Genomic DNA, 24,003 nt, shown 5'->3' with positions numbered 1-24,003 from the left:
CAGAACCCTGCAGCTCAAGATGAGGTTTATGTCCTAGAAGCTCAAGAACAAGGTACTGGGGACTCCAGCGTCTGGTGAGGGCCTGAGATAGATGCTGTTTTCCATCCTCACACGGTGGAGGGAGGCAGGAAAGCTCTCTGGGCCGCGTCTATAAGGGCGCTAAGTTCATTCATAAGGGCTCTGCCCTCAAGTGACAAACACCTCCTCAAGGGGCTACATCCCATTAGAGGTTAAAGACTTTAATAAGCCAGGTATAGTAGTTCACACCTTTAACTCCAACACTCAGAAGCAGATGGATCTCTATGAGTTTGAGACTAGCCTGGTCTACATAGCAAATTTCAGGCCAGTCAAGACTATAGAGTGATGCCGGGCAGTGGTGGTGCACGCCTTTAATCCCAGCACTCGGGAGGCAGAGGCAGGCAGATCTCTGTGAGTTCGAGGCCAGACTGGTCTACAAGAGCTAGTTCCAGGACTGGCACCAAAAACTACAGAGAAACCCTGTCTCAAAAATAAAAAAAAATAGAAAAAAAGACTATAGAATGAGATCCTGTCTCAAAATAAAAATTAAAAAATTATATATTTTATAAATAGATATACACACATATATAAAATATTTCAAAACAGGAATTTGGGGGACATAAACACTAAAACATGGTAATAAAAATACCTATGTCTGAGTCACATTTTGTTGTGTGACAAAAGACTTGACATAATAGTTTAAGAAAGGAAGGAGGACCCAAGTGGTGGTGGTGCACGCCTTTAATTCCAACAGAGGCAGAAGCAGGGGGGACTCTGGAGTTTGAGGTCAGCTTGGTCTACAGAGCAAATCCCAGGACAGCCAGGTCCACATGGAGAAAATCGAGAGGGGAGGGGAGGATTTGTTCATGGTTTCAGCCAGTATGCTGGGGGAGGGGCATGGTGTAGAGGCAGGGAGAGACAGGTGATGAGGGAGGAGACTATTCCAGGCTGGCTGACTTCTTCCTTTCCCCTTTACTAGGCCTGAGTTCTCAGCCTATGGAGTGGTACCTGCCCCCCCCCCCCCAGTCAGGGCAGGTCTCCTCTTCATCATCCAATCCTGAGGACGCCAACCCGTGCTTGGCTCCTTAGGAAAGCTTCACCAGGCTTAGCTGTTACCTGCTGGGCTATTCTTGCCTCGAGTTACACTTTGGTTTTAGTCGGTAACATCACTTCATGTTTGCCATCTCCACAGCAAAACTCTGCAAAAGCACAGCTGTCTGAGAACCGTGGGATCTGATCCTCACCCCGTGGACTTGCTCTTTCCACAGCCCCCCAAGAGCCGCAGAGGCAGCTGGTGAAGTCTGCCAGCCTGTGGCAAGGAACAAGTGACCCCGGCCCCTTCAGTAGTGTTGCTCGGTTGCTGACATGTCTACATCATGCTCTGACATGATCTAGATGTTTTCATGGTGCTCACCATACATGTAGCACTAACCTTTAACTTTCCTTTCAGTTTCTGTAGTGGTTTGAGCCAGCAATGTCCCCCAATAGGCTCAGGTATTTATATGCTTGAGACAGGGTTTGTTTGTTTGTTTTATGTAACCCTGACTGAACTCACTCTGTAGACAGGCTGGCCTCAAACTCAGAGATCTGCCTGCCTCTGTCTCCCAAGTGCTAGAAGTAAAGGAGGGCACCACCCCACCACTGCCCATTGCTGTGGCATTTTCACACACAATACGCCACTGTACTTTGCTTTGCTCTGTTCTGTCTCTACGCCCACTCCCCTTGATTCCCTTCCTTCCTACAGTCCCCCTTCTGCTTTCCCATCACGTGTACTCTCGATTTTCACCCCTTTCCATCCTTAAGATCCTTCGCCCTCCTCCTGCCCTCTTCACATTCACCTGGGCTTATTTTGTTTGCTTGTTTGTTTGTTTGAGAAACTGGCCTCCACCTTGTGCTCCTCAAGAATTGGCCTCCCGAATGCTTGGGATTACAAACGTTTGCCACTACAACCAGCCAGTCTGACTTTCCTAGTGTCAGGAAATAAAAACAAAATTTTTTAAAGTATAAAGTTATGAATTTCTCCAGTAACCTTCAAGCCCAGGCCACCAACTGTGAAAACGACTTAACGTCTATGAATTAAGAGGAAGCCTAGGTATTAATGGGCCTGTAAATAACATCTGGTTCTAGAGTTTGAGTCATGGAGATCTTTGAAACTTTACTTTGTGAAAAAGTTGGAAAACAAGAAAAAAATAAGTCGTGCTAGTTCATAAAGAGACACAATTTTTTTTGTTTTTTATTTATTTATTAAAAATGTCCACCTCCTCCCGCCTCCCTTTTCCCTCTCCCTCCCCACCTCCCCCTCTCTTTCTAGTCCTAAGAGCAGTCAGGGTTCCCTGCTCTGTGAGAAGTCCAAGGTCCTCCCTCACTCCATCCAGGTCTATAAAGGTGAGCATCCAAACAAACCAGGCTCCCACAAAGTCAGTCCATGCAGTAGAATCGAAACCCAGTGCCATTGTCCTTGGCTTCTCAGTCAGCCTTCATTGTCAGCCACATTCAGAGTGTCCAGTTTGATCACATGCTCCATCACTCCCAGTCCAGCTGGCCTTGGTGAGCTCCCATTAGATCAGTCCCACCGTCTCAGTGGGTGAACGCCCCCCTCGTGGTCCTGACTTCCTTGTTCATGTTCTCCCTCCTTCTGCTCCTCACTTGGACCTTGGGAGCTCAGTCCAGTGCTCCAATGTGGGTCTCTGTCTCTATCTCCATCCAACGCCAGATGAAGGTTCTATGGTGATATGCAAGATATTCATCAGTGTGGCTATGGGACAAGACCAGTTCAGGCACCCTCTCCTCTGCTGCCCAAGGAACAATCTGGGGACCTCTCCTTGGACCTGGGAACCCCTCTAGAGTCAAGAAGAGACACAATTTTTACAGCCTTTCCACAAAGCCACGCATGGGGCCACGTAGCTGTGACCTAGCACTTAGGAGGTAGAGGCAGGAAGATCAGGAGTTCAAGGTCATCCTTGGCTACAATGAATCCAAGGCTAGCAAAGAAAAATAAAATCGAAGTAAAATCTACTAACAGAAATGTAATTATAAAAACTAACATTTTTACAGTTTTACCCTGCAACCCCTTATGGCTTATTTGAAGGATGCATTTACTTGGGAACATGTAGGTCACACTTAGTGTAATTAATTGGTATTTTGTTCAAACTACAATACAGAAGGAGGAAAAAATCATTAACAAACTAAAGATAAAATAAATCCAGCTGATGATGAGGCAACTAATTGATAGGTCTTTCTCCTTCTCCTCCCCCCCACGTGGTGCTGGGGATTGCGGGATTATGTCTATGACCTTGCACACACTGGGCAAGTCCTCTGCCTCTCCACAACAGGATATATTTAGAAAGAAAACCCTTTGTTTGGGTGGAAACATCACCCCAGCCCCTGGCATCCATATATCCAAAGAGTCTGGAATGTTCCTCCACCCCAAGCCCCCTTCACCTGTCGTTGTCTCAGTCCAGACTCCACCTCCGAGAAAAGCCTGCCAAATGATGACCCCCTTCGTAGAGATGCTCACAACCACTCCCACAGGGTATTTAAATTGCCCCCGAGAGAATAAACACGTGTTTTTCTGGTCTTCCTTCCCCTTCTCCTCTCTGGAGGGCTGGAAAGCCATCAGGGAGCATTTGTATCCATTCATCCTGGGCTTTTTCTAACTCGGCTTGATTTGGTCTGATTTGGATTATGGCATCGGCAAAGACACTTATTGAGGTGCAGAAAGTTTTTACTCTTTCTCTCTCTCTCTCTCTCTCTTTTTTTTGAGCTACAATCACTTTAATTTATTTATTTTTATTAAAAATTTCCCCCTCCTCCCACTTCCCTCCCCCCACGAAAGTTTTCACTCTTGGCGCGGATTGGCAACGCGAGTTAGACTCCCAGCCCGTTTACAAACATAAAAATGATCAGGAAATAGGAAATTATTCTCTATTGATATTGTTATTATGCTGTTATTATGAACCACTCCAGTCAGAACAGAATTCTTCCTCTTCTTCTTTTTGAGGACCAAAACTCAGTAACTCAAGGCCTCTTGGTATGCAAGGCAAGTAGTGTTATCCCCGGAGGTCACCGCGAAGCCCTGGCTTCCTTTCTTCCTTCTTGTTGTTTGTTTTGTTTTTCTGAGGGAAATTCTCCTTCCTACCCAACAGGTCAGGCTGGGGTCTGCTTGACCAGAGACAAGCAAGGTCTCTGGAAACAATGCCTGGCTGTTGAGTACACACATCAACTGGGCCTTCTCCGGTCCTCTCACCTTTGGCTCAGAGAACGGTGAGCCCAAATACCTCATGTCATATTTCCCAAGTGTTGCATGCAGCTTAAGATGAATAGTTTTTGAAAGGTACAAACCGTGCCCCGAATAGAATATCATCCTCTTCCATGGCCCAGGTACTTATAATAACATGTGATGTTTATCAGCAAGGATCCTCCTGCAGCTTGGGAAAACAGTGGATTAAAGTTAAAACTTCATCTACTGAGAAGCTAGCAAATGTTCAATCCAAGTTTCAGAATCCTTAAAAAAAAAAAATCAAAGAAACGTTTTCTTCTACCTCTCAAGTTATCTATCCTTCTTTTGAAGAAGCTGAGGTAAAACTTCTAGAGAAAAAAAAACCAGTCGAAGTAGATGAAAGCAGTAAGAAATTCTTCCCAGGGAAAAAAAATAAACTTTCAAAAAAAAAAAAAAAAAAAAAGACAGGAGTAGGAAAGTAGGAAATCTGAAGCAAAGATGTCACACTCAAGCAAAATGAGCTGCAGAATGGAAAAGTTCCCTGACCTCTTGGACCCAGATCTGAAGCCTAAAACAACCCAAACTTATTCTGTAGGAGTGGAACCCAATCAGGCTCCAGTGTCAAAAGGCCTGGCTCAGGAGATAGAGCAGGGAGAGCGGGGCGGGGGGGGGGGGGGGGGGGGCGGGGGGAGAGTGGGGGATGGAAGGTCTAGAGGCCAGTTAGGACTCTGGATTGTGTTCCGCATCCTGCTGATGGATGCTGAGCTAGAGAGAGCATTGGATTTGCATTTGAAAGGATGGCTTGGTTACCGAGACTATGAGCACAGGCAGAGGCATGGATGCCAGCAACAAGCTGCCCTGCGGCTGTGGTGCCAAGCACTGCTGTGGCATCCTTAAACGAGTCCTCGGCTGCCCCACACTTTTCTCTGCCCACTGCCATCTCAGCCTGGCCTGGGGCTCCCTGGAATCTCAGTGTCCCACACCCACGCTCCTGTTCAAGGTGGATGTGAGTGCCTAAGGAGCAAGGGCCCTGCTTCCACCCCTGCAGTCCATCCAGCCATCACCTCCGTCCTGTCCTAAGGACCCAGAATGTAGATAGTGTGCAAAGGTTTCTTCTAAATCCCCTCTTCTCTCTGTACTTTTTAAATCTAAGAAGGTAGGGTACCAGATGGGAATTTCCCCCAAATAAAGTCTGTTAGTGTTTGGGGGAAAAGATCTACACATGAACCAAGAAGGCTTGGTTCACGCCTGCTGCCGAGAAGGCAGGGAGAAATGATCAATCAGCTCTGCGAGATGATTATAGGAGGCAGCCAATAGGGACCTGCTCACAGCCTTTGTAATAGGTACGAGAAAGAGACCGTTAGATCCACACCTCTTCATCAACAGAGATAAAGGGCAAATGGTTTTGTGAGCCAAGAGAAACCATCCAGAAGAAAAGTAAGGAAGAGCTATAAACAAGGTGAAGAATCAGAAACGTGGGAATGGCTCTACCAAAGGATTTTAGTGTCTCTAGTAATTACTGGAATTAAGAAGAAAATCCAGATGCTTTTCCCCATATGGTTAGAGAAGACCTTTAAGATGATTGTGGAGGGTTGGCTGGCTCCCCTCAGACTCGTGTCTACCTTTAAGTGAACAATTGCATTCTCTCAAGTGAGCAGTAAGGAATTAAATGTTGCCTTGTAGAATATTATTTTAAGATACATTTACATTTGTTACATTTGTTTATGTTACAGAACATTTGTTTATTGAGGCAAAGATGTGCTGCATTCTTTTATGTTACATTCATTTAACTCTGTGAAGCTGTGATACTTTGTCTGTCTAAAACATCTGATTGGCCTAATAAAGAGCTGAATGGCCAATAGCAAAACAGGAGGAAGGACAGGAAGGGCTGGCAGCCAGAGAAAATAAATAGGAGAAAAAGAGGGATGGAAAAACGAGAGAGGATCAAAGAGTGAGAAACCAAGGGGCCAGCCACCCAGCCACCCAGCCACCCAGCCACCCAGCCAGCCATGGAGTAAGAAGTAAAGAGAGAGATATACAGAATAGAGCAAGATAAAAGCCAAGAGGCAAAAGGTAGACAGCATAATTTAAGAAAAGCTGGCTAGAAACAAGTCAAGCTAAGGCCAGGCATTGATAAGAAAGAATAAGACTCCATGTGATTGTTTTGGGAGCTGGGTGGTGGGCCCGCAAAGAGCCAAGTGCTAAAAGAGTAAAAAACGACCAACAACAATGCCAAGCTTGCTAAACAACCAGTTTCCTTTTCTTTCTTTCTTTTCTGTTTTGTTTATTTTGTTTTTCTTTTTGAGACAGGGTCTCTCTACATAACCCTGGCTCTCCTGGATCTCACTGCCTAGACCAGGTTGGCCTTGAACTCACAGATATCCACTGCCTCTGCCTCCCGAGTGCTAGGAGAGAACTTACTTCATAGCCCTAAACCAGGAAGTAAAAACTCCAGTTTCGCTGCTGCTCAGAGAGCATGCTGGCCACAGAGCACGATAACTGTAGAGGGCATGGGACTGTCAGGTCTGGATTGGTTGGGGTGTGGAACCGAACAATGGAGGGCAGCAGCCTCTCCTTGGGAGTGGAGACTGTGCCGAAAGCACAGTGGGCTTGAGAGTTTGTACTGCAGAGAAGGAATTTTTTTGGGGGTGGGGTGGAAAGTCCCACCCGAGGATCTGTTTGCTACTGTGGGAGCTGGGGATATTCTGATTATCAGGACTTTCTCAACTCCCCCTAAGGCTCTTTGCTGTATGTGTTTAACCCTTCAGGTGCTAGCCTCAGTGCAAGCAGGTGACCTGGAACATACTCCCATGGAGAACCGGAACTATAGGATTAAGGTGGTGTCACACTAGATTAGAGCATCCTAAACCCATGACTATGTCTTCATAGGAGGAGAGGACCCAGATAGAAGGAAAGGGTACGGTAGCAGGAGTCAGAGCCCGGAGAGTCACCCAGCCAAAACCAGCCCCAAGAACTGTCACTAGCTGCCAGGGGTCAAAGGGCAAATGTGGGTATGTGCTGGGGTGGGGGTTTCTTCTCCAGGGCCTGCACAGGGAGCCTTCACACTGGCCTCCACTGGTCTGTGAAGGAATAAGGTCTCAGCACCCTAGAAAAGGGACAGTAAGGCAGTATGCCCGGGAGCCTGGTCAGTCACACCTGACAGCACAGCCACAGATTAGCAGCTCGGCTTTGGGGGAGAAATAATCCGTGATATTTACCACAATGTAGTGACTCCTTCATCTGATATAGAGATTCCAATCTGAGGGGCTTTATTCTAAAGAAACAATGAGAAAGGTGTACAAAGATTTAAAAGAAAGAATGAAAAATCTGAAATTAGTCAAACTCTTGTGCCAATTTACAATGAAATACAAGGTAGCTATTAAAAATAAAAACTATCTTGCATGCTGGTTAATTAATGGCAGCTTCTCAAAAACGCCCTTCATATCAACTAGACAGCAACTCCACTCTTGATGCTCACACAGAAGCCTGGACGTTTAACCCTGAGAGAGGCTTTATCCATGGGCCAGGCCTTGGAAGCCACCAAGATGTCTTCTGACAGGCAAAGGAATGAACTGTGTGGTTCATTTATTTTACCAGAGTTTAGAATATTATTTAGCAATACAAAGAAATGAGCACTAGGTATGGTGGTGTGAGTTTACCATCTCAGCAAGTGTGGAGTGGAGGCAGGAGCACACCTTTTATCCCGGCACTTGTGAGGCAGGTAGATCTCTGTGAGTTCAAAGCCACCCTGGTCTACACAGGGAGTTCCAGAACAGTCAGAGCTACACAGTGAGACCTTGTCTCAAACAAAAACAAAAGCAAAAACAAAAACAAAAACAAAAGCAAAAGCAAAAACAAAAACAAAAACAAAAACAAAACAAACAAAAGACAAGCTACGTGGAGGTAGAAAGGTCAAGAGGATTTCAGGGCTAGCCTCTACTACATAGTGACCTCTGATCCAGACTACGGTACATGAGATCCCGTCTCAAAGAGTCACAAATAAACAACAACAACAACAACAACAACAACAACAAAAATCAGCTATCATCCACAAAGAGTTAAATTACTAAGACTTGACATAGATTGGTCTGCATGGCCCCAACTGTACAACAGTTTGGAAGGCAAACTATGGAGAAAGAAAATGAATGTGTGATTATCAAGAGCTGGGGGACACAGAGCAGAAAACATTTCCAAGGCAGTGGTGCTGGTGTGGGGACATGTGTGTCTGTCCTAACTCATGGGTGCACAAGACGAAGAGGTGGCCTTGGTATAAATCGTATACTGCAGTAGACAACTCAGCTTTGCTGTGGATGCAGGTTGTGGGTGAGTCTGAGTCTACAAAGAGACAGGAGGTAAATGGGAACGTCATATTTAATGTTCAATATTGTTCTTAAGCCAAATCTGTTCTAAAAACAAGTCTATTGCTTTAAAACATGGATTTCCAATTATCTATTAAAAATGTTGATAAGAGAAAGAAATATGCCAGGTGGTGGTGGTGCACGCCTTTAACTCCAGCACTCAGGAGGCAGAGGCAGGCAGATCTCTGTGAGTTCGAGGCCAGCCTGGTCTACAAGAGCTAGTGCCAAGATAGCTAGCTCTACACAGAGAAGCTCTGTCTTGAAAAACGAAAAAAAGGAAAGATGTGTGCTAGGGAGAAGGCTTAGTGAGTTAAAGCATCTGGCACGCAAGTCTGACTCCTGAGTTCAATCCTAGGAGCGCATGTAAGGTGGTGAGGATGTGTGGGACATATCTCTAACCCAGTGCTCCAGGGAGATGGTGAGGGGTGGGGATAGCCTCAGCCAGAGGTGATCACAAGACAGCGGCCTGGAGGATGTGGCGCAGGGACAAAAACAGAGGGATTTTGCTTCCAAACAAGGTGGGAAGAGGAAACCTACTCTTCAAAAAGCCACCCGTTCTCCTCTCCACAAATACATTTTTTAAAAATTAAAAATTATGAAAGATATGAAGTATTCTGGCAAAAGAAGAAAAAAATGCTATCCAAGTTTTATTCTAATTTTTGTTTTAAACAATACAAGCTACATGAATGTGCCATATACCGCTGAGAGAGCAAAGGAAGCAGTGAAATGTTAGTATTTGGCTATCTGAGTAGTAAGATCATACGCCATTTTTTCTTTCCCTTTGTGACATCTTATATTCTCTATAATTTCTAGGATAAACACACATTGCATTTGTAATTAGGGACACAGTTACTGACACTTAAAAGCAATAGGAAAAACAAACAATGGTCTGGAAACCTTGGCACATTCCTGTGAGAAATAACCAAGCCTTCCATGAGGCTTGGATGCTCTATAGGTTTCGTGCCAGCTTCCTGACGTGGGGCTTCGGAACCCTGGCTGTCTTGTGGATAAGAGCATTCTTGTTATGCTAATGACGTGACTCAGAGAGAGCCCTTCCTTGGCTTCAGGATGCAGACTGGCCAGCAGTTGGGCCAACTGAATGATTATAGGTTTGGAACTTGCAGCTGTCTGACCTTCAGAGACCAGGAGGGGCTGAGGGTGCGTCCACGGATTTCATTAATCACGCTTCTATGATGGAACCCAGTAACCTAGGACACAGAAACACAGTACAGCTTCCTGGCTGGTGAGCGCAGGGGGGTCTAGGCCTGTGTAGCACTGAAGGTAGGGAGCAAGGACTGGCGGCAGGGAGTCCCTTCTGGGGTGAGGGCTGGAGGCTTGCTTCTGCCCAAGGATGCAAATAAAAGAAGAAAGGCTACTTGAATTAAGACGTCATCCTACGGGGCTGGAGAGATGGCTCAGAGACACAAGTATGGCTCAGCTCTCAAGTATCCACATTTTGCTTAACCGCCATCCATAATTCCAGTTCCGGGGACCCGCCGCCCTCTTTGGACCTCCATGGGCACCAGATACATACATGATGTACATATACACATGCAGGAAAAACACACATATACATGAAAATAAAACAAATAAAAGAAAACACTAATTTCTTTTAAAGATGTCCCAGAGTATGAGGGGATTTTAGACAGGGAAGACTGTCAACTTGGATAATATTTAATTCTCCAGTCTTCAAAACAAACGTCTACAAGTTTCTCTTAGCTGGAGATTGTCTTACTACACACTCTTCTCCAGGACTCCTTTTTCCTACCCTGGAAGGATCTCAGCACCTGGCTGAGCCAAATTCTTAGGGCTGGCCCTCTGCAGACCTGCTCCCCTCCCTCCCCCCAAGTCTCCATTCCTGAGTCACCATTCTCCTCTTTAGATGCTGGATAAGAATGGGGAGATGGCCCAGACAGTGGACTGCTTGCTTGTGGGCTTGAGTTTGGCTCCTTAATGTTATGCCCAAATCCGCGAAGTCCCCGCCAAAGCCAACAAGGAGACCGAGTCCCGTATGTAAAAGCAAAGAGCCTTTATTTTAATCAAGTTTGTAAACTCGGTCTCTCCACACGTCCAACGTATTGGAATAACTGGAGAGCCCCGATCTCAATCAGAATTGGGTTTTTATAGCAGTAAAGGTGGAGGTGAGGGGTTTCTGAGGTTGAGGAGCCCTGATTGGCTGACATACATCTAGGGGGGTCCTGGTGACTGTGTTGGCAGGCGGTCCTATCTACAGCGATTGGAAGGCTAGGCATTTCCTTTGAATGGTCTGTTCTTGGGTGGTGGTCAGGTAATCTCAGCTTGTGGTCCTTCCTGCAACCAGGTATTGCTTCAGGGTAAACTACTGAGACTCAGGCCTCTTATTATTGCTGAGTTTTACTCTGGCAGGTGATAATGATTGGAAGTAAAGAACTTCCTTTGGGTGACCTGCCCATATTTAGCTTATCATGGCTAGCCCCCACACTTAACACCTATGGGAAAGTCAGGTGTGGTGGTGTAGGTCTGAAATCCTAGAGCTGGGAAGCAGAGGTGGGAGCCTCCCAGGAGCTTGTTCATGAGTCAGCATGAACAAAGAGTTTGTTTAAGCAGTCTGATAGTACAAATATGGATAACCGACTCACACGTAAAATCACATGACTAGTGTTAGTTCTCTTGCTAATTTTTAAAACATTATTTATTCAATGTGATGATCTGATGATCTAGAAAGGAGGCATTCTACTATATCAATGTATGGACAAACCACTTACGATTCAGGAGCAAGTGAGCTCTCAGCTTAGGAGAGCAAGTATCTGCTTAAGAAGCCCTGCAGCTGCTCTCAGGATCAGTGCTCCCCTGCAATGCCTGCAGCTTCTTGCAGAATCAGTGTTCCTCAGCAATGCCTGCAGCTGCTTGCAGGATCAGTGCTCCCCAGCAATGCTAGCTCTCACACCACACACACACACACACACACACACACACACACACACACACACACGGATCCGAAGGGAGCTGAGCACTCGGTTCATCAAATGACACGCTGTGCATCAGCATGTGGAATCTGCAAGAGGGAGCCCAGGTGCCCAGGGAACAGTGACAAACTCTCCCTAAAACTTCCTGGCCATCCATTAAGCTGTACAAGGCAGAAGCGGGGAGTGAACTCAGCCCTTTATTTTCATTTCATTCTTTAAGTCTTCATTGCTAATATCAATCAAAGGAGTTTCCAGAAGGATCCAGATATACACTCCACAACTACACTGAGATCAAAAAGACTCTAAGAAAAGGCAATGGGATATTTGTTTATTTCTTTTAGAGAGAGGGAAGAAACCCCCTGGAGAAAACGCCTTATCTGGGAAAACCATTTGAACTTTCACTTACTTCCCCAAATCTAAACTGACATCTAATCCTCATTTTCCTTACAAAACAATAAGAAGGAGCAAAGCCATTTTTTACGTTAAGAAGTGTTGTGGAGTCCAAGAAGAAATAACTACAGTACTTATTTTCTATGTACACACACTTTCTTCTTTAACATCAAAGTCTGTTTGTATTTTGAAACACTTAAGTGGAAAGAATGACTTGGCTGTGCTCCCTCAGCCCAAGTTCACTGCTACAATACCTGAGCCCCTGCCAGGGCTTGGCTATCGCTGCAGGTCCAGAACACAGCCTTGTTTTTGAATGCTTTCGCCACTCCCTCAACCTTTCTACTTTTAAAAAGTTTTCCATCTTTTAGCACGAGCCATGTTCAAAATGTAACAAAAGAGTCCATTTTAGTTCAGCCAAGCAGTGGAGGCTAAGCTCTCCTCCTCTCTGTGGATGATTCTGGAACAAATATATCAATCCTTATGGCCACAGAAAAGCCCAGCTCTGACCCCTCATCAAAGAAACTTCTTCCTGCTGCAGATCATCCTAGAAACCTACAATAGGTGAACATGCGGAGAACTGAGGGGCTCGGCATGCCCCTTCCCTGCGTCTATCACACAGCCCTACCTCTAAGGCTCAGGGAACATCACTCAAGGGGGTAGGGGATCTAAGTAAGAGTCAGAGTACCAGGACATCTGCTTTAATCCGGTGTCTTCTATGAATGAGAAGAATCTGCAGCCATGAAGTCTTAACAACATGGTCTTCAAAACAAGACCTACACAATGACAACCGTAGCGGATGTGCCAATGTTGGTGGGTGAATATCATAAAGAGAAGGGGAATCAGCTTTGTCCAAGGCGATTCTGAGTGCCATCAAAGTGACAGTGAAGATGGCCTACTGCCCCGGAATGAAAAGTATGTACCTGAAGCCAATCCATTTATACTAACATCAACCTCTTTGCAATACTTTTAAGTAGGTTCATCACTTCCTCTCCCTAAATGAACACACCATCAGTAAAAGGAGAGCCGCTAGATAGATTTTGTAACTATCACCAGTTACACCCAGTGAGGTAAGATGGAAGTAGGAGATCGCTGAAGTATGAATTATGAGCCCCGAGGAACAAGAAAGAAAGCACTCTAGCAAAGGAAAAGCTGTAGCCGACATCACAAATGACTCTGGGCACTTTCAGTTCACATACATCTGCTGCCTTCACAGGGTCTTTTTGTTTGTTTGCATATCACAACCCCACATATTAGAAATTTACATTACAGTTCATAATAGTAACAAATTATAGTTATGAAGTAGCAATGAAATCATTTTATGTGTATGTGGGGGGGTGGGTCACCACAACATGAAGAGCTGTATAACATTTGGAAGGTTGGGAACCACTGTCCTAAGTGAACCCCAGAGCCTGATGCAACTGAGCTTTAGTTTCTATCAGGACAGTTAGGAAAAGACTGGGCTGGGCGGTGCTGGCGCACGCCTTTAATCCCAGCACTCAGGAGGCAGAGGCAGGTGGATCTCTGTGAGTTCGAGGCCGGCCTAGTCTACAGAGTGAGTTCCAGGAGAGGTTCCAAAGCTACAGAGAAACCCTTCCTTGAAAAACCAAAACAAAACAAAACAAAAAACAAACAAAACAACAACAACAACAACAAAACTGGAAAGAGCATGAGAGAGGTTCAGCACATAATTAAAGCAAACCTCGTAACGATCGCCATTAACCATCCATCTGTTGACCCAAGGAAGACTCGCGCTCTGGGCACAGGAGCTGCACGTGGCTTCATGCTACCAACTATGGGAAAGGAACAGGCACAGAGGATGGTAAATTCTTGAGAGTGCCATGAAATGGGAAGTGGCTAAGGTTACTGGGGCGACTGTAATAGGATGCAAATATGGGTGCCCCTCAAGTCAGAAGGCCAAAGCCAAGGCTCTGGCTCACACACATGCATGCCAAACCTCTCTGAACTGTACGCCCAAGAGGAGTGACTGCCACGGCTGGTGACCGCAAGAATAGGTACCCAAAGCAGCTGAATGTAATTATGCGAGGCTAAGTGCTTCAGCCTAGGCAGCCTACAGGAGAACAGGAAGCAGAGGCAGCGGACGGAGAGAGTAATAAGACGGTGTCATAAACCAAAACCATTTCGTCAAAGCCTTGAAAACACAAAGATTCTCCCCACAGTTACAGCAGACAAGAGCAAGCAGGTGAGCATGCTCCGATCCCAGGGCACTGGAAGCGGCAGTGATGTAAACTCACAGCACGAACCTAGCCGGGAGGGGGAAAGGTGGGGACTGTACGGAGGTCCTAACAGACTTAAATAGATGAGGTTTATTCTCTAGTAATGGCAAGTTGGTAAAGTATTTAAATAGAGGACTGGCATAATCAAACCCCTTTGGAAAGGTAGCCTTGATAAGAATACAGACGGTTTAGGACTGGAGAGAGGGCTCAAAAGTTAAGAGTGTGTGCTCTTGCTGAGCACCCCAGTCTCTGGTTCCAGCACCCACATGTGCAGCTCAGGACCGCCTGTAATCCCAGCTCTACGGGGTCTGGTCTTTTTTTTATTGGCCTCCAGGTATCTGGACTCACAAGGTCATATCCACACACCTCCACTCTTTCCTCACCACACATGTATACACATATACACAAATACACACACGATTTTGTTTGTTTGATTGATTTTTTGAGAGAGAGTTTCTCTGTGTAGCTTTGGAACCTGTTCTGGAACTTGCTCTATAGACCAGGCTGACCTCAAACTCAGACGTCTTTGTGCCTCTGCCTCCCAAGTGCTGGAATTAAAGGCGTGTGTTACCAATGCCTGGCGTGACATATAGAACTTAAAAAAAATGTTTTGAAAATATGAAAGGTTTAATGTGGAAGACACCGGGGGTGAGAAAAATCTAATAAAGGGTTCATTATCTGTGAGTGTGAGAGGAGAATGTTCGAAAAATTGTGTGTGCATCTGTGTGAGACTGTGGCTAAGGGATACCCCAGAGATACTGAAGCATTTTCTAACCCTCAAAGGCAAGAGATGGGGCATGAACAGCAGCCACACAGTGAGCAGAATTCAGTCATAATGTATTTTATAAAACTGGCCTTTAAGGACTTGCAGCGAACTGCTGAGTGAGAACAGAAGGGGAATCTAAGGAGGCCCAGACACTTCCAGCACAGTGAGTTGAAAGTATTGCACGAGGAGAGAGGGAGAGAGGGATCATTGCACTCTGAGGAACAACAACAACAACAAAAATCATTTCACTTCAAAGACTGGAATATTTAACCTCTGCACCTGAGTTCCTCTAGCTGAAGACTGTTTTCTATTTTCTTGGGCCAAAATGTTTCTGGCTAAAGACAGAGAGATAAGATGAACCACAGAGGGCTCCGCTGGCATATAAAAATAAAAAGGAGATGAGAAAACAGTCTTCAAAGCTTTTCTTGGAGTGGTTTCATTCCCCATGCAGGCTTGGCTTTCCATATTCCCATGGTGGCCAGGAACTGCAGGGGGTGTGTCTGCCTCCGACACAAAGGGAATGATTTAATATAGGAATAAAGTAAGGTAAACATACAACCAGTGGTAACTTTTGTAATATAAAATTTCTTTCTTTCATTCTTCTTTAAAAAATAAAATAAAATAAAAAAGTAACCCCTGCCCCCCCCCCACCAAAAAACAAACAAACAAACAAAAAAAAAAGTTAGGAATTTGACCCCAGTGTGGATTATACTTAAAGGAATAGTTTCTCCCCTTGTGTCTTCATGTGTCGTGGAATACGGAACCTGGTGGCTCTGTTGGATTTCGCCTTTCCCCCCTGCTCTCACTTAGCCGTGACCAACAATGAGCATGGTTCAAGGTCAGATCTCCAGCAAAGTGAGTGCCCATCTCTAGCACAGTCCAGACAGGATGGCTCTGAGGTCAATGTGCCTGCCATTGTTTCTAGCATTCAGTTTCTACAGGTAAAACTTGGCCAGACAGTGGTGGCGCACGCCTTTGATCCCAGCATTTGGGAGGCAGCTGGCGGATCTCTGTGAGTTCCAGGCCAGCCTGGTCTACAAGAGCTAGTTCCAGGACAGGCTCCAAAGCTACAGAGAAACCCTGTCTTGAAAAAAACAAAAACAAAAAAACAAAACAAAACAAAACAATCTCTACCTGGTGAATTTAAAAAGCGTTACTATCTTATTCTGTTACATAAGAAATGTACAACGGTGCTCCAACTGTGGTTCACGCCAGAAGTGTGCCTTCCAGGAAATCCCAGCGCTTGCTGGGAATGCAGATTCCCAGTGCAGTGGCTCTGCTCTCACTGAAGTTTGAAGCCACTGACCTAGGAAATAAGTAGTAAGGAGACAGAGAGGTAGGGATGTGGCTCAGAAAATCCACAAACAAATGTAGAAAAGATACAGAAAGACAACAAAAACACCTGTCTGCAAAGCCTGGTGGGAAGGACAGAATGAGAGAACCTCCAAACTTGGACCTGGTCTCCTTTTAGAGTATGTATATATGCATGTATGTATGTATGTATGTATGTGTGCATGCATGCATGTATGCGTGTATGTATATATGCAGATATATGCATGTGTGTATATATACATATATGTGTATGCACACATATATACACATACACACAATGTGTGTGCGTGTGTGTGTGTGTGAAATTGTGGCACACATGTCATGGCACACGTGTAGAGGTCAGAGAAGCATCTGCAGGAGGCCACTATGTGGGTCCCAGGAATTGAATTCAAGCCATCAGCCTTGGCAGTCAGTGCCTTTACCTTTTTTAAGATAAGGTTTCCTGCATCCTCAATGGACTCTGAAGCTACGTGGTAGAGAAGGACCTTGACCTTCTGATCTTCCTTTCTCCTCCTCCTGAGTGCTATAATTACAGGTGTGTGTTGCCAGGCTGGCTTACGCAACGCAGGTGATCGGACCCTTTGCACATGTAGGCAAGCGTTGCACCAACTAAGCTATGTCCCCAGCTTTGAATATGACTTTCTCTGGTTCCATTAATTCCCCAGTGGTTCTGGGGTTTAGAAACCTGTGAACTGCCGGTTGTGGTGGTGCACGCTGGTAGGATTTGCTGAAGGAGGCAGAGGCAGGAGGATCAAGAGTTCGAGGCCAGCCTGGGCTGGAAACCTGTGAACTGAATACTGTATAGGAAGAAGCATGAATAACTGCCACACCCTCCTCACTTCCCGAACTTCCCATGGAGGTGCTGTGCTCCCCCTACCCCCACCCTCCAAGGAGGTCAGTGACCTTCAGCTCTCCTGAGACTGTTCTCAGGACCAGAGACTGAAGTCAGTCTTGGAGAAGGCACTTTTGTTACTGCATGCTGGGTCCACAGCGTCTCTGGTGGGCCCAGGGGGCTGCAGTCTAGCTGGGAGGGGCTCACAGAAGACTTTACAAAGGCTGGGGACCATATGCCGAAGCTGGGAACCAGTCTGGCATCCTGCACCCTCGCTCTGAATGGCCCGCACAGCACACTTCTGCCTTCCTCACAGTCTGCTGGAGATGAGTGTCACCCTGAGCTCCTGACCTGAAGCTGCAAGACAGGAGTGGCCGAGAGTTTGTGTTTCTGACAGGGCCCAGGGTCCCTGCTGCCTGTGGCCCAGGGTCAGCACCCTAAGGGCTGCTGCACTACACCGTATCATCTCTGCGGAAGTCCCTTCTTTACCACCAACCAGCCGGATTAACAGACACTTTCTTGGCACAGGCTAAGGAAAACAGAGATCTGAAGCCAAAAGGCATGTCAACCTAGAGTGCTAACGAGAAAGCTGGAGCCAAGCCAGCCGGCTCCCAGTCAGACCAAAGGCAGCAGAAAAGACAGGTGCAGGACAGGTGGGTGGGCTGGAGGGGGGGTGTGGGAGGAGGAAGGTTCCAGGAGCGCAGAAAGCCACAGGGTGATACTCTCTCTCTTCCCTATGGGTCTGAGCTCCCTGAAATTGGCAGCAGAAAGGGAGTAATAGGGGTGTTACCCACTCGGTAGAGTGCTTACCAGCAATGCAGGGAACTGTGGGTTCAGTCCCCAGCAGGGCATAAACTGTGCTCAAGTCAAAGGGGTCAGGAGATTAAGGTCATCCTTGACCACAATTCTAGCACTCAGGCACCAGGAGTTCAAGGCAGGGTAACGCCCACCCCGTGTCAGACACCTAGACCTTTCTTCTAACTCCCCAGGCTCTGTGATTGCTGCGATGACAGAATGGGCAATATGCCTCTGATTCAAACCAACTTTCTCCAATACGGAGAAGAGCATGGCAGAGCTGACCACCCAGCAAGGCCACCCTGAAGCCTGCTCTTGCCCTAGGGTTCCAGGGACTCAGCCTTGTGGGTCTCTGGTCATTTGTATTTTTAAGAGCTCTCTTCACTGGGTCTCGGTGCCTGGCAGTGACCAGCACACTCCACAGAGAACCCTCCCTCACCTGCTCTGCCCATCCCTCCTACTGTCTCCAGAAGCCCCCGGTACCCAGGGCTGTGACCCCACCTGGGAAGGCAGCAACAGGATTCCTTCTGTCCATAAACCTGTGCTCTCAGCCGTCACCAGTGATGGCTGTCAGAAAAGCCACAAGGGGTTCTCTGCTTGTTGGTGACATGGCAGGTACGTGCTGCCAAGAGTCAAGCTGAGTTGTGCAGGAGCAGGACCCACAAAGGCCAGGGAAGGAGGTACCTGGGGAAAGAGAGCTCGGAGGGAGGGAGGGAGGGAGGGAGAGAGGGAGAGAGAGAGAGAGGAAAGAAAGGAAGAAGGGAGTAAAGAAGGGAGGAAGGAAGGAAAGAAGGAAGGAAGGAAGGAAGGAAGGAAGGAAGGAAGGAGGGAAGGAAGGAAGGAAGGAAAAAGAAGCCAGAGAACTAACTACCAACTACCATAGGAATAACCAGAAACCCTAGTGGTTCTTGTGCATGGCTCTGTGTAAATAGGTATTAACCAGACCCACTACCTCAAACTTAACTTTGTGCTCTGTTCTGCCAATACCTTAAAGAGGTGTAAGAGACACCAGGCATTCCCATACCACAAACACAGGACAGGAGCAAAGAGGCCAGCTACACCAGGATGTGACCAGCACCCTGCCTTCTCAGGTTCCCCCCCAAGATGACACCCGCAAATAAGCAGGAAGCTGTCTTGAGAATCTGCCACCCCAATTCCTTTAACCTGTTGTGCCGAACCTCCTGCCTTTTTATTTTAAAAAAAGAGATGGGAATGGACTGTCCTGTCTGTTTAAGAGATAAGACCTGCCCACCCCCTTCCCAGTCCACCTCTGAGGCAGGCCAATCTTCCTACCACTTCCAGTCTGAGCTCTTTGCCTTTTTGTTTCTCCCCCAAGAGGCAGCAGCTTCTGTCTCTGTCTCCTCTCCCCCGTTTCTCTCTCTCTCTCTCTCTCTCCCTCTCTGCTCTCCCCTTCTCCCCTTCCTCTTCCCTTCCATAACTTACTAAATAAATATCCAACCTCACTCTGCATGGTGTGCCTGTCCCTCTGGGTCTCTCACCTGCCACACAGCTCTCTGCCTGGGACTCACTGCCCCTCATGGCTCACAGACCACTCAGGGGCTCCCTGCCTAGGACTGGCTGCCTCCGTGACCTGCCATGGTCTTGGGATCCGCTGCCCACTGCAGCCACTCGGGGAACAGTGCCGTTTTACTTAAACCAGAACAACAATTGTTTCCAAAAAAAATCATAAAGTTAACTGTGAATGTCAGGTGAGCGTTTTCTCTGTGTGAGCATTCTAATTCAAGAGACATTGTGCCGTGTTTGAAGGGTTTAATTTGTAATCATTGAAGTTAAATTTAGTAAGAAAACTATCACTATGGAAAACTGCCTTGTGCATAGCTTTTGAGAAATTTATTCAGTTGGAGGGGCTGTTCTGCTCTCAAATCTGTGTATAAAAGGGTATTGGTAAATTGCAGCGATTTGGAAAGCCTCACTACACCGTAAAATGCCAACAAATCATTGTTCAATGTATCCGCAGCACTTTGGAAGGTCTCAGACGGGCAATGGAGTGCCCAACGAGTGTATGTTGCCTCCCCACATAGACATACAGGATTCAGTGTAACAGAATAAGTGGAGAAGACGCCACTGTATGTCCTCAATGGGCAATGAGCGCGCTCACATCTAATCCACCAGAGGCTGACTAACTTCATTCCTAATTAAAAAAGGAAGAAAGATGGTGGCATTAGAGTCTCTTTGCTTCCCATGATGACAGCTAAGGGGAAACCACCAGGTCGTGGGTGTATTTACAATCCCTACATAAGCACTGTCTTGTACGCACACTGTTTTCTAGGCCCAGCCATTTTCCTTGTCTCACTGCTCAGCTCCCGAGCTCACACAGTGTTTGATGTCATTCAAAAACGGATTCTTTCTCACCGACCTCACCTGCAACAGACATACCTGTTAACAGATGATCATCATAAATTAGGTCTAAAACCAATGTATTGCTTTCTTTGAGTAACATTTACAAAGCTACACTACAAAACTGGGATAAAGTGTTACCAGTGAATTGTGATAGCATACGGCCTTTTCTTCCCAGACCCTTCCATAGTCATCCTTCCTGCTACCAACACACACACAACAATGCAACACACACTCATAAACAAACACACATGCACACACACAGGCACACATACACACAACTCACACATCTCATCTCTACCGTGGCATATTTTCTGGGTTATATTTAATCAAATCAATGTTAATCTTTTTTTTTTTCAGAGAATTCATGAAGGTGTGACACTTAGGATTTGGTCCTTGCAGCTGTCATGGTGGCTACGGTTGACTTCTGTTTTAAGAAATGGCTCATTTGTGAAATGCAGTCCTTGGGACATGATATGGCCTTTGAACTCGTGAACACACCACAGCCATGCCTACCTGCTCTAGGCTGGTACAAGAAGGTCAACATTCCTTCACAGATCAGGAAGGGGCGTGGGAGGCCCCACCCTTCCTTGAGTAGTGAATGGTGGCTGAGGAGGGAGGAGTCAATTTCTTCAGTGCCGATGCAGTCCCTGGTAAAGTGCCCATGCTCCAGTAAATAACCCCCAGCCCACGCCCAAACAACTCAGTTCAACTCAGCGTGGCACAAAGCCCCAAACAACAAAGACATAAAGTTAGAAGGGAAGGGTCACTAAGGCTGGGGGTGGGATGAACGCGGAGAATGAGAGGTGAAATTGACCAAAATACATCATACACATGTGCGAAGTTATCAAAGAGGAAAAATAAATTAAAATTTTTAAAGATGGAGAGGGTAGGGGAGGGAGGGAGGAAGAAAGGTCTCATTCCATCAGGACAAAGGATGCCAGCTCAGCTGGGCACAATGCCCAGGGGGTTTATTGCAGTGGGAGGTTTCTGCCAGGGTGTCACAAGGTGTGCTAGTAGGCTCAGAAAACAACTTCTGGGGGCTGGGTCTCTCTTTCCTATATCTTGGGCTCAGGGATGGAACTCAGGTGACAGGCCTGGTGACAAGCCTTTACCCACTGAGCCATTCCACCACTGCCAAGTGTTGTTTGTTTGTTTGTTTGTTTTTGTTTGGTTTTTCAAGACAGGGTTTCTCTGTAGCTTTGGGGCCTGGAACTTGCTCTGTAGATCAGGCTGGCCTTGAACTCACAGAGATTCACCTGCCTCTGCCTCCCAAGTGCTAGGATTAAAGGCGCACTCTACCATCGCCCCAGGCCAGGTGGTTTAAGATTCTGATTGGGTTTTGGATGATGTGAACAAAATAAAATGAACTAATAAAAAAAATCTCGAATTTTCCTTCAGGTGTGAGTTTAATTAAAAAGATGATTGTGTCTTTAATTACATAAACGCTACTATTAGAAATAGGCATGCCAACTTTTAATTAAAAGAAACGGCTACATGTTATCACTTCTCTCTTGAATCCCTGCCCACACCACCACCACCAACAACAAAAGCCATAAATCAAGTAAAAAACAAATCCAAGAGACCCAGAGGTAGCAACACTTCTTAGAAGATGGAAACTGAGCAGAGAAGCAGGGACAGGATGGGGAAGCAGCAGCTGGGGAGGGTGCTGCCTCTTCTCTGAGCCTCAGGCTGAAAGTGGGGAACAGGACTCAGAGAGTTAGCAAGGGAAGAGGGGGTGTAGTGGTGCGCGGGACCCCAGGCCTCCTCAGACCCTGTGCAGGAGTTTTTCTCAGAGAAGGCTTGAGAATGCATGATGTCATGCTTACCAGTGACAATTCTTATTATTTTAATGATAAAATTGACCATTTAACCCTTGGGAAGCATACAGCTCCAGTTTGGTGCATTCACACTGTGCGGCCATCCCTCACCAGGCATCATGGAGGTTGCTGTCTTCCCAAGATTAAATGCTGCTGCCACTGCACACAATCCCCCTTGTCTGCCCTGTGTCCTCAGCCTCAGCAAAAATCACAAAACGATTTGTGAATGTGGGAACTCTAGATAGCTCACATAAGTGGACCCACAACTGCCTGAGACTTGTGACACCTGCCTTATCTCACCAGCGTCATTTTTCAGGTTTACCTCCACTGTGTCATATTTCAGAACTGCCTTGCTTAGAAAGGCTGGGTAATAGTCCATCCCACCAATGGGTTCGTCTGTGTTTATCTATTCATCTGTCAGGGAACGTTCGCACGCCCCTACCCCCCTACCCGCTGTGAATTGGGGCCGGTCCATAGCTCTTCCCAGTCCTGCTTCCTAGTGAGTCATGAATGAGCAGATAGCAAAGGGTCAGAGGTCATTTTAGAGAAACTTTACAGCCTTCTGTACAGAAAGCAACATAAAGAAGGAAGGGCTCTTGAAAGTTAAAAACAAAATATCATAAATAACACGTTAGGTGGGTTGAAAAATTAAGCCATGGAACTTGTCAGGCAAATAGTATAAATAGATAGATCAGGGCTAGGGCATAGCTCAGCTGGGAGAGCACGTGCCTAACATGGACAGAGCCCTGGACGCATTCTCCCAGCACCACATAAGCCAGGTGTGGTGGCTGGAACGTGCAGCCCCAGCTCTTTGATGGCAGAAGTGGGAGGTGCAGGTGTTCGAGGTCAGGTTGGGTTACATAGTTGAGTCTGAGGCCAGTCTGGGCTATGGGAGACTCGATCTTAAACAGTAAGAATTGAGATAGATGCTACAAATTAGCCGACTTCCCTAGAAAGAGAAAGAAGGGGGTTTAATTAAAGAAACAATAGAAGACATGTCCTCAAAGCTAAAAGATCTCACTGTCCGTGTGCTAAGACAGAGATGAAAAAACAGCACAGGGGGAACTGAGCAGTGAACTCTCAACTTCTCAGGAAGGAGAAACACCACTTACAGATAAAGCTTTAAAAATTCAAAGGAAAATAATTCATAAGTTAGAATTCTAAAGGAAGCAAAACACCAATCACCCACCATGATAGAGGCCAACTGGGTCCCCTCTCCCGTCCCCAGTCCAGGGGATCGGTGGAGAAGCGTCAGGGCAGGGTTTCAGGCTGATGGGTGTGAAGGATCGAGGTTTCTGACCTTGTGCCGGGCCTGTGACTCACTCATCATTCTGAATGCCAGCTGTGTGTCAGGCTCTGTTCTTTTCTGGGTGCTGGTGACAAAGAGGTGATAGCCAAGTTCCTAGCTGGGTGTGGTGGCACAGCCCTACAATCCCAGCTCTTGGAAGGCTAAGGCAGGAGGACCCAGAGTTTAAGGTGAGTGAGTCTGAACTCAACCTGTGTCTTATGTACCAGAGACCCTGCACACATACCCACCCCCCCGAAAAAGTTCCTATCTTCACGGAGTTTTCATTCTAAAGGGAAGGGACAATGGTCAAAGGTATCGTCAGGTAAGACTAGGAGGCAAACAAATAAGGTGTAACCTGGTGATGTGCGGGAACAGAGGCACTGGTGGGGGACCCAGGACAGTCAGAGCACCAGCCTTGGTGACTGAGCGGGATGGGTGCCAGGCGGGGAAGGAGAGCCGTTCTTTAGAACCAGATCTCCTCACCCAGTTAGCCTGGGGACAAGTGTTCCCTGGGGAGTCCTCATCCCTTCTGGGCCCCCTGGTAGGTGGATCCTTCCCAGAGTTCCCTTTCTCCTCCAGCCCCAGCAGGACTAAGCAGTCAATTATTATGGAACTGGGCCTCCAGGCCTCTCTCTTTCCTCTGTGCTT

The 24,003-nt window shown here is 46.6% G+C and overlaps 1 protein-coding gene across 6 annotated transcripts in view; it reads right to left on the bottom strand.

The window, feature by feature from the left end:
• The window catches only part of Tjp1 (tight junction protein 1), a 249,004-nt gene that overhangs the window by 157,915 nt on the left and 67,086 nt on the right, over positions 1-24,003 (bottom strand). The window lies entirely within an intron of this gene.

This window comes from Myodes glareolus, chromosome 24, assembly GCF_982192425.1.
Source record: "Myodes glareolus chromosome 24, mMyoGla1.1, whole genome shotgun sequence".
Taxonomy (NCBI): domain Eukaryota; kingdom Metazoa; phylum Chordata; class Mammalia; order Rodentia; family Cricetidae; genus Myodes; species Myodes glareolus.
The sequence above is the reverse complement of the archived record's forward strand: the minus strand, read 5'-3'. Positions and strand labels throughout refer to the sequence as shown.